Below are 11,308 nucleotides of genomic sequence, written 5' to 3' on the forward strand. Positions count from 1 at the left end.
TCTCTTATATGCCGGTCCTGTCTTAACAAACTTAAACGATACTCAAAGAAAGAAACTTGCCTCCTGCTACAATAAAATAACTAAATTTGCCACCAGTCTCCCTCATAGGACCCACCATTAACATAGCTTAAAGCAGTTAAACTGGTTTAAGCTACAGAACTACCTAACATATTCACAACTACAGCACCCAGACTCATTCATCATCCAGAAAAATGACCTTCAGTACAAAACCTATTATTGCCCTACTGTCCAACAAGGCACCTCCATTCTAGTAACAAATTGTTATTACTTATGTTACTTACAAATAAGTTAAATAATGCTGCAAATGACTCACTCTACTCCCAATAGGTTGGTAAACTGTGGAATAGTATCCCCACACAAATAAAACTCTCCGACACACTCAGTAGTTTTAAACCACTGCTTAAACAACATCTTAACCATTCCTGACCCTGCACATGCTCATCAACAAGGTTAAGACTTTGTGTTAACTATACGATACTCTCCAAATACTCTTCTTAAACAGAATACTCTGAGCCTCTCACAGAAATGACAAAACAATTTTTATACATAACTGCTGTCTGTATAATCTACTAAATTGCACTTGAGCTTTCTCTTTAGTAACTTCCGCCTCTGTAAAATCTTGGAATGTATAAATGTAACTACTGTTTGTTTATAAATGTAAATAGAAATGTAACTACTCTGTGTTTAACTGGAACCTTTTATAGTGCAATGTAAGCAAATGGAGCTTTTCTCCCTGGGCCTCCACTGAAAATGGGTATTAACCAGTCGGACTTTCCCAGTAAATAAAGACAAATAAATAAACTTGCAAGCAAGGATATGACATCTAGGTCCAAAGAAGTCATTGCTCTGTTGAACTCTGTCCTCATAAGACCAATCATTGAGTACAATGCCCCCTTCTGTATGCACCTAAACAGGCTTATGCAGCAACTGCAGCATCTACAGAGGTTACTAGAAAAGAAAAAAATACATGGTGTAGAAAACACTTCTTATGTATACTGCCGCAAAGCCTTGTCCTTATACCCATTCTCTTATAGGCTCCTGAGAGGTGACCTATGCCTAGTCTACAAAGCATCCTCTGATCCAGCATTAATGGAACTGTTGCACATAAGAAAAACAAATATCAAAAGAAACACCCAATCCCAGGACCTAAACCTCATCTGCAAATTACCTCAATGTCTTGTCCTTATACTCAGACTTTTACAGGCTGCTGAGAGGTGACCGATGCCTGGCCTACAAAGCTTCTTCTGATCCAGCATTAATAGACCTGTTGCACATGAGGAAAACAAATATCAAAAGAAACACCCAATCTCTGGACTTAATCCTCATCGGCAACATAATTAAGACATGCAAGGGGGCAGCAGATATGTGTTTCAGAGGCTGCTCCTTTTCTTGAGTTGGCTTCCAGTCCATGTGAAGCAGAGTTCTTCTCTGCACTTATTCAACTAAAACTGGGATCAGTGGATGTGATCTATAAATATATGCTTGGTCTGGCACCTATGTCTCTATAAGAGAAAGAAAACTTGTAATTGCTTGACCACTCATGCCTGGAGGAAGCTCAAAGTGTGGTTGCTTATTGGCTAGAGAGCATAGGAGTCAGTTTACAAGCTTTTTTCTCTACTATAAATCAGGCAAGTTGCAAGGCACTTTGTTCATTTACAGAGAACTCCAGTATTTCAACAGAAACCACAGCCAACCAAGGTAAAATAAGAACAGTTTCTTGATTAACTGCAGTTGTACTTGCTCTATACAATGATCACTACTGTTTTTGAGTATTTTAAAGCATTTATTTAATTTTGTGGCAAAAAAGTAATTGCTCCGTTTGTTGGCTTTTCTACTCTGTGTGCCTCCAAATCTCTTTACAAAAAGGAAAATTAGCTGGGGATTCAGTTATTTGGTAGTCATTTGCTGTTTAAGGTGCACTGGAGAGCTGCTTCTGCTGTGTTTTTACATTACGAAATTCCAGGATCAGACATCTTGTGGCAGAAGGTGTTTACCTGGTCTCTCTGAGTTGGGAAGCACTGCAGGAAGATCTAAGTGCAGATATTTACTGGCTAGAGGGTGTAGGAGTCAGGTTTCAAGTTTATTATCTCTGCACAGAGCTGCCCACTAGACTGCTACAGTTAGCAGTGCCCCATATAACAGCTAATGTCTTGACAGTACCAAAAACTAGCACCAAAAAGCATGAGAAGAACAATTAAAGTTTGTAGCGTAGTTCAACTTTACTATTCGCTATTCATCACACAGACTTCATCAGAAACTGAATACCAAACAATCACTCCACATTTTTAAATACATTCTAACCAATTAGTTTAAATTACCAATTAAAAATTAAATGACAGTACCATAAAAAAGTATTTAAAATAAAAGCTACATATTTTAATATATTAATATTTAATTAACCACTATTTTCCTATTTTTGTAAACACTTTATATTAACCATATCGTTGAACCCAGGCGGAATGTATTAGGGTAGCCTGAATTGCCATTCTGCTTCCCTTTGTTCAACGAGGGTTCTAAAATTACCACCCCTAAAATCTACTTCAACAACTTGTAGAAATGAAAAGTTACATTTTTCCCAGTTCACACATCCAATAGAATGCTGATATAAGGCATTGTTAAGGTTTTTCTTCTTTATAGCAAAATCATGTTCTAGGCTTCTCTTCCTTAAATGCCTTGTAGACATTCCTATATAAAAAGCAGAACATGAAGAACATAGGGTAATATAAATAATGTCAGAGGTTCCACAATCACATCTACCCGGGACCTTCAGAGTCCTCTCTATATGTGTCAAAAATATGTACGGACCTTCATGAATGAACCTACACAATCTACATCCATTACATTTAAACATGCCCATACCCTCTACAACAGAGGTTCTAGGCACCAAACTACTGGATTCGAGCATATGCTTGAGACTCGAACTTCTTCTGTAAACAAAAGAAGGACTCTCCCCTAACACCTTAGCTATATCACTATTTCCTAGAATAATCTTCCAATTATCACAGAGAATTCTATGTATAGCTAAGTTATCGACACTCATATCCAAACAAAATCTCAGAGTGTCTCTCTCCTAGTATGATTTGCAGCCTCTTCCAAAATAGGCTCATTTTTAGAAAATCCATGAATCAAAATGGGAGGAAAATCTACTTCCCTTCTACAAATAACCTCTTCTGCCGCTTGACTAAGCAATTCCTCTGGATACCCACTGTCTCTAAATAATTCTTTTATAAACTCCACCTCTTTTATAAATGTACTTTCATCCACTATCATATGGGAAGCTCTTATAAATTGCCCATGTGGAATATTTATTTTCATAAAACGAGGGTGAGCACTTTTAAAATGTACATAGCTGTTACAAAAAGTGTTTTTCCTGTGAATGCTACTTAAAAATTTACCATGAATGTTGTCCCAATCAATACTAACATCTAAAAAAGAAACTTTTGTTCCATATTCACCTATAACAATTTTTAAAAAATTAGTACTTAAACTCAAACATTCCACATACTGTTGTACATTGAAATTTTTTTTTTTAACAATGAAAAACAAATAATCTGCAAACCTCTTGTAAAAAAACGATATTAGGAAAACTAACCATGACATTATGGGTTATACATGCTTATTAGATACACTGCTGGAGAATTCATTTTTCACTTTTAATGGTGATTTGTACAAGCAACTTAGAGGGGTTGCGATGGGGGCCACTGTCGGGCCTATCTATGCAATCCTTGTTTTAGGATGGTGAGATTTGAAAATATTGCCTAAAATTCTATTTTTTCCTAATATAGTTTTTTACAAGAGGTTTGCAGATGATTTGCTTACCCTCGTTTTATGAAAATAAATATTCCACATGGGCAATTTATAAGAGCTTCCCGTATGATAGGGGATAAAAGTACATTTATAAAAGAGGTGGAGTTTGTAAAAGAATTATTTAGAGACAGGGAGTATCCAGAGGAATTGCTTAGTCAAGCGGCTGAAGCAGTTATTTCTAGAAGGGAGGTAGATTTTCCTCCCATTTTGATCCATTGATTCTCTAAAAAAGAGTCTATTTTGGAGGAGGCTGCAGGTCATACTAAGAGAGACACTTCGAGGTTTTTTTTGGATATGAGTGTCAATAACTTAGCTATGTGTAGAATTCTCTGTGATAATTGGAAGATTATTCTAGGAAATAGTGATATAGCTAAGGTATTGGGGGAGAGTCCTTCTTTTGTTTACAGAAGAGGTTCGAGTCTCAAACATATGTTCGAATCCAGTAGTTTGGTGCCTAGAACCTCTGTTGTAGAGGGTATGGGCATGTTTAAATGTGATGGATGTAGATCATGTAGGTTCATTCACAAAGGTCCATACATTTTTTGGACACAGATAGAGAGGACTCTGAAGGTCCCAAGTAGATGTGATTGTGGAACCACTGGCATTGTTTATATTACCCTATGTTCTTCATGTTCTGTTTTTTCATAGGAATGTCTACAAGGCCTTTAAGGAAGAGAAGCCTAGAAAATGATTATGCTATAAAGAAGAAAAACTTTAACAATGCCTTATATAAGCATTCTATTGGATGTGTGAACTGGAAAAAAATTTACTTTTCAGTTCTACAAGTTGTTCAAGACGATTTTAGGGGTGGTAATTTTAGAACCTTAGTTGAACAGAGGGAAGCAGAATGGCAACTTAGGCTAGTATCATATAGTCCTCCTGGGCTCAACGATATCGTTAATATAAAGTGTTTTTGAAAAAAAACAGGAAAATAGTGGTTAATTAAATATTAGTATATTAAAATATGTAGGTTTTATTTTAAATGCTTTTTATGGTACTGTCATTTAATTGTTTTTAATTGGTAATTGAAACTGATTTGTTAGAATGTATTTAAAAATGTGGAGTGATTGGTATTCAGTTTCTGTTGAAGTCGGTGTGACGAATAGCGAATAATAAAGTTGAACTAGCTACAAACTTTAATTTAAAGTTCTCCTCGTGCTTTTTGGTGCTAGTTTTTGGTTTAGTTGGTTTTGCACCCTTGTCTGGTCACTGCTGTTTTTTAGTTCTAATGTCTTGACAGTAAAATTTACCTATTAAGTTAGGATTAGATGTGAAACCTGTTAAACGGTGTGGCATTGTGCAGAAATCAGCTTAGAGCAGCTAGTTTGAGCATCAAATAGCACTACTACATCCTAGCATTATATAACATCACACCATTAACCCTAGAAAGTATTGTAGGAAATGTATGTTCAAACCCAGTCCTTAATCCAAAACAGCCAACTATTTTACAGGACCAGACAACATGGATATGCAATCTTCAAATGTCTCTGCAGCCATCTTGTTAGATATAAACATTCTAAGCCAGTGTAGCAGCAATTGCTTCATGTTCTCAGACAACAGGTTTATCATTTATGAATATAACCTGGTATGCAAAAGATGTAAATACACAACTTCCTTTGAGTCAAAAATCTACATCCCTCACATATACCATTCACTGCACACATAGATTGACTTATGCTGAGATCCTTAAAAGAAACCTTCCCAAATTTCAAAGATCTAATGACAACACTGCTCCTCAGCAATCACTAAAGCACGCACCAAAAGCAGCAGTAAACATTTCACATAAGCCTACGCCTAATGGCCTCCCAAGAGCAAAGCCCATAAGGCAAGCATATACCTTACCTAATAGTCTTGTCATAGAGGACTCTATAGTATGACACACAAATGTCCCACTCACCAGGTTGGACAAAGAGAATGTAACATTTATTTGCCTATAAGGAGCCAGGATCTGCAATATCATGCACACACTCATGTTACTGCGTTCCAGGTGCTGATATGATTCTATCATAGCTCATGTGGGAGTAAACAACTTGAGACATACCTCACTGGGCAACATGAAAAGAATGAATTTCTTGGAATATGTATTACAGATAGGCATGGGCCTTGCATTGAGCAGCATTTCACCTTCACCAAGGATGATGCCACAGTATGAACACAAAACAATTGATTTTAATAATTGGCTTAGTTTCTGGTGCCACTCCTGGGTGATCCAGTATCTGTCAGCATAGAAGAACATGGCAAATGACCACACTGCTTTGGCAAGAATGGGTTGCATCTGTCCCCTCTAGGCTTTTGGATATTGGCTAAAACTTTATCTACCCCCTTAGAGCTTTTTTTAGGTAATGCCAAGAAAACAAAACTACCAATGCAGTGACAAAGTCTACAAGCAACCTTAGTGTGTTACTGCTCAATCCTTACAGCCTAAACTCCACACTCCTCAAGCCCTCCTCACTCTGGAGAATGTAAACATCTGTGCCGTGACTGTGATTTGGTTTAAAGCCATAGAAAGTTCTCCAGAAGTGCAAGGTTACAGTGCCTTCTACATATTTAGACCAACAACAGCAACAGCACAGACTGGGACCAAAGGTGGAGGTATTTTGATCCATGTTAGCAACAATCATACCTCCAGGTTGGTTAAACAGGATGAACCATGGAGTTCATCCATGTGCAAGTCACCATAGCTAAGGTCCTTCACTGTATCATGGCTAGCAATAGGTCACCATCTATGCCCCTAGTGTCTCACAACTCTTACCTAAACCTATTAGAGCCACTTAACATCCATCAAAACACCCTATTCATGGGTGACTTTACTACCCATTTATAGACTGGGAAATGTACATTGCCTCAAACTCAGAGGCACAATGCCTCCTGGAATTTATTAACACAAACACCCTGTAACAGATAGTGCACGCTCCAACCAGAGGCTCAACCATAGTGGATCTGGAACTCACAAACATGGTAGAGGATTGGACCCCCCCCCCTCCCAATCCCATGTCATGTCCTCACTAGTGAGGTCAGATCACAAAGCTCTCTCATTTAAAGTAAAAATCAGCCCAGAAAATCCAGCTAAACTAGTAACAGTTATGAAGTATTCAGAGGCAAACTACACCCTATTAAATGACAATGTGTCAAAATTCAAGGGTCCCCATATGCCAAGACCACAGCTAGCTATGTGGAATTACTCACAGGGTCACTATGCAAACATGTGAATGACTGCAAAGAGGTTGCTGTACCTACCAGAAATAATCCAAAAATAAATGCTAAAAATAAGCCGCACTGGTGGAATCCTCACCTGAGCAGTGTATATATAATAAAAGAAAAAAACTCATGACCAAAAGAAAAGTGTCTCTTAAAGCCAAATGCTCTCTTATACAAATAAATGAGAACCTAAGAGGTCTAATAAAGTCCAACAAGGCCAGGGCAGGATAGCCTCAGAGGCTAAGAACAATCAGATGGCTTTCTTTAGTTACATCCAGAACCTTAGATGTAACACACAACAGTGTGCTGAACCAGTGGCGAATGGTACCACTTTCAACAATCAGTGCGATGTAGCAAATCTACTGGCTGGTAAATTCAGCTCAAACTTCAATGCTCACCCGCCCCTAGCTCTAGCTTGTGAAATCTCCTCAAATACTTCCCCCAGCTCTCAGCAGGGACCAAGTGCTGGCAGCAATCCCTAAAGTCAAAAACAGTGCCTCCATGGGTCCCAACAGCATTCCTAGTTGACTCCTGAACAGTCTAAAACATGACCTATCAGGACCACTTAAGTCGCTCTTCTACTACAGCCTTGAAACAGAGCTATGTTGCAGGTGAATGGAGGACTGCAACAGTCATTCCCATCCAAAAGGGCAGACCATCAATTGACCCATTGAACTACAGACCCATCAGTCTAACAAGCCTAATATGAAAAGCCATGGAATAAATTATCATGTAAATGATAAACAAGGACATTGGCAACCTACAGACACTTGTCCCCCCTTTAATTTCACTTTGTTAAGAACAAGTCATGCCTACTCAACCCGGTAGACTACTTTGAGTCAAAGCAGTGGATAAGGGTAAAACTGCATACTGCATATCATGACCTGCCTAAGGAACTTGATATAATACCACAGTAATGTATTGCTGACAAGCTCTCTGAGCTAGGCATAAACAGCATAAACATTTACATAACTCATTGGCTTGTTGGCTGGCTCATAGACAGGACCCAAGAAGTCAGGATCGGTGAGCCCACTAACACCAAGAGACTGGTCTCTAGTGGAATACTCCAGGGCTCCATGCTGAGCCCATTCCTGTTTGGTATCTACTTCTCAGAAGTCAAGGCTAATGTTAAAGGCCACTGGCTCACCAAGTTAACAAATGACTGTAAACTGGGAGCTCTTAATAGATTTCCCTTAAGCCACAAACATTTTACAAGTGGGTTTAACACAGACAAATGACTGGCTCCAAAGCCATGGCCTAAAACTCAATGACAAAAAAATGCATTACAATGCCCTTTAGCAAACTGTCAATGCAAGTTAATAACTCCATTGATAAAATGCCCCTAAGAGTTAACCCAGTAGTAGGGGATCTGGGAACAAATGTAGACAGCAATCTGGCCTTTGACATACATGTAACTAAGATAATAAGAAAATTATTCCATGCTGCCTGACTTATAGTTAAAGGTATGGCATCCAGGTCCAAGGAAGTTAAGGAAGTCTACTCGGCCATTATCAGACCTGCCATTGAATACAGTGCCTCCTTTGGCATGTATATAATCAGACACTTGGAACAGTTGGAGCACCCATAAAGGTATCTCACCAGGATAATTCAGGGGATGGATATCCTGTCCTACTCTGATCACCTAAAGGCTGTATGTCTGTATTCAGTCTCCTACAGGCTGCTAAGAGTGGTCTATGACTGGCTTACAGGGCTTCCTCAGACCTAGCTCTGATGGATCTGTTGCACATGTACCAAACAAAAGCACCAGAAATGCTAGATCCATGGATCTGAACTTTGTGACATAAACAGAACATGCTGGAGATACAGAGATGTGTCCCAGAAGATCCCCACAATGTGGAATAGGCTTCCCATCCATGTAAAACAGAGTTAATCTCTGACCTTATTCAAACAACACCATGAGAACTGGATGGGGAATCATAAATTTACCCCTGGTCTGACCCCCATGTCCTTTATGGACAGAGGCTGCCAATAAGAAAAGTATTATCCTAACAAACACCACCCCCTACAAATCCTTGGATACCTGCCTACTAACATGCCCCCTATATGCCTACTAGTATCTACTGGTATCACTGTTCACCATGGAAATTTACTTTGAGAAGTTTTCATCCAATCAAATGGCTCTTTAGTGAATGAGCTAGTGAAAGACAATCCCCCAGATTTACTATTCCTCCATGCAGGACTAGCTTAGTCCTGCATGGAGGCAGCCATTTAGGAGCAGGACAGGAGCGCACCATGCATAGTAATGAGGCGTGCTGCCTGAGCTCCTAGTCTTACACGGAGCGTGTAAGAGTGCAGGGGGCGTGTCTGAGAGTAGAGCCCCAGCAATGAAGAACAGCAGAAAGGGGTCAGAAATGAGTGGGTCCGTTCATAAGTTCCGCATATCCCCACCAACAGTCCCCCTTGTGTACAACAGCAACAGTATACATAAATGAAATAAACAAACCCTTTATTATTATTATTTTTTGTATAAAAATCCCATTAAAGCTAACTGTAGGTGCGCGGGTGTGCCCATTGCTTTATCTAACTGCTGCACTGCATGTGTATACTCTGGTATCATATGGTAATGTAGATTAGCAATCATTTAATAGTGCTATAGTTAAGCACTGTTAGCCACACTGTGCATGATAAATTGAATGTGTGGGAATGACTGTATATGACAGGTGAAATACCCAGAGGCCATTTAGTACAATTGAGAGACACATAGACAGAAAACAGGGAAAATGCAGACAACAAAACCCGAATAGCACATGCAACCGTGATGTGAACTGTTGTTTTGTTTTAGCACACACAGCCATGGTTCGAATCCTGGCAGTGGTAGTACTCTGCATATAGAATCATACCTCACAACTGTACAGAAATGTCCAGAATGTCCAGTAAAATGGCCCATATCTGTTGCCTATCAACCTGTCCCCCTGGGAAATCAGTGGGATGATGCCAGATGTATAGGCAGCAAACAGGAAATACAACTGATTGACACACATCTATGAGAACAAAGCTGGCACACTAGCAACTCCACAATACCTTATGAGACTAAGAAACCACGTAAGTCTCATTTATACCCCAACTTGTCAAGCTCTAGTCATAGTGTGTACAGTAACAGAGTGAGATGTATGTGCATAATAGTAATGTGGAATCTGGTACTGTGTGTGGGAACATTCAGGTAGTGCTAATAAACATTTCTCCCACAGGTCTGTCAGATACAAACACTGTGCCCAGAAATACAAGAATGAGACCCAGTACTGGTACTGTTAACACTGGTATTGTATGGCAGTGCGACTGATGCAGTTGCACTGAATAATGAGGTATTACACATCACTGTCACACACACTGTCTTACAACATATAACTGTCTAGGAAATCTGTATAAGAGTGTTGTAGTACAAGGTCAGAATGCAAAAGCACAGGGGATTAATAAGACAGAAAGCAGATAGGAGATATATAGCAATATCTATATAGCAGACACAACTGTGATGGACAGAGTTTAAGTTGTAGCAGACACAGCCATGGTCTAAATCCTGGGAGTGGATGCAGGCAGCATACAGAATCATACACCACAACTGTACAGATGAGGCCAGAATGTACACTATATAGGCCCATATCTGCTGCCTGTCCCCCTGGTAAGTCTGTGGGATGATCTCAGATGTTTAGCCAGCAAACAGGGAATACAAGTGATTGTCAAACACCTATGAGAACAAACCTGTCACTGTAGCAACCCCCAAAACTGTTAGGAGAGTAATATTTCAAGTATGTCCTATCTACACTCCCATGTTGTCAAGCTGTGACCAGAGTGTGTGCAGTAACAGAGTGAGATGTATGTGCATAATACTAATGTGTAATCTGGAAGTTTGTGTGGCAGCAGTCAGGTAGCACTAAGAAACATTGCTCCCACAGGTACGTCGGATACGAGCATTGTCCTGGGAAATACAGACTATTATAACCTGTACTGATACTGTTCACTCTGGTATTGTAGAGAATTGTGAGTGTTGCAGTTTCTCTGAATAATAAAGTATCTCTGAACATTGTCACCCACACTATGCTACAGAATATAACTGTGTAGGAAAGCATGTATATGTGTGTGTGAGGTCACTAAAGGTGAAAGACAGCAATATTCTAGATATATCCCGGTACACCAGCATGTGGTCAACACATGGCCAGAGTCTGTGCAGAAAAAGTTGGATAGCTATCTGCACAACATCAACCCGGAATCTGGGAATATTAATGTTAACAAACATTCCCTCCACAGGGATACCAGGTAAGAGGTG

Source organism: Protopterus annectens, chromosome 3.part0, assembly GCF_019279795.1.
Source record: "Protopterus annectens isolate FY-2018-M chromosome 3.part0, PAN1.0, whole genome shotgun sequence".
Classification (NCBI taxonomy): Eukaryota; Metazoa; Chordata; order Ceratodontiformes; family Protopteridae; genus Protopterus; species Protopterus annectens.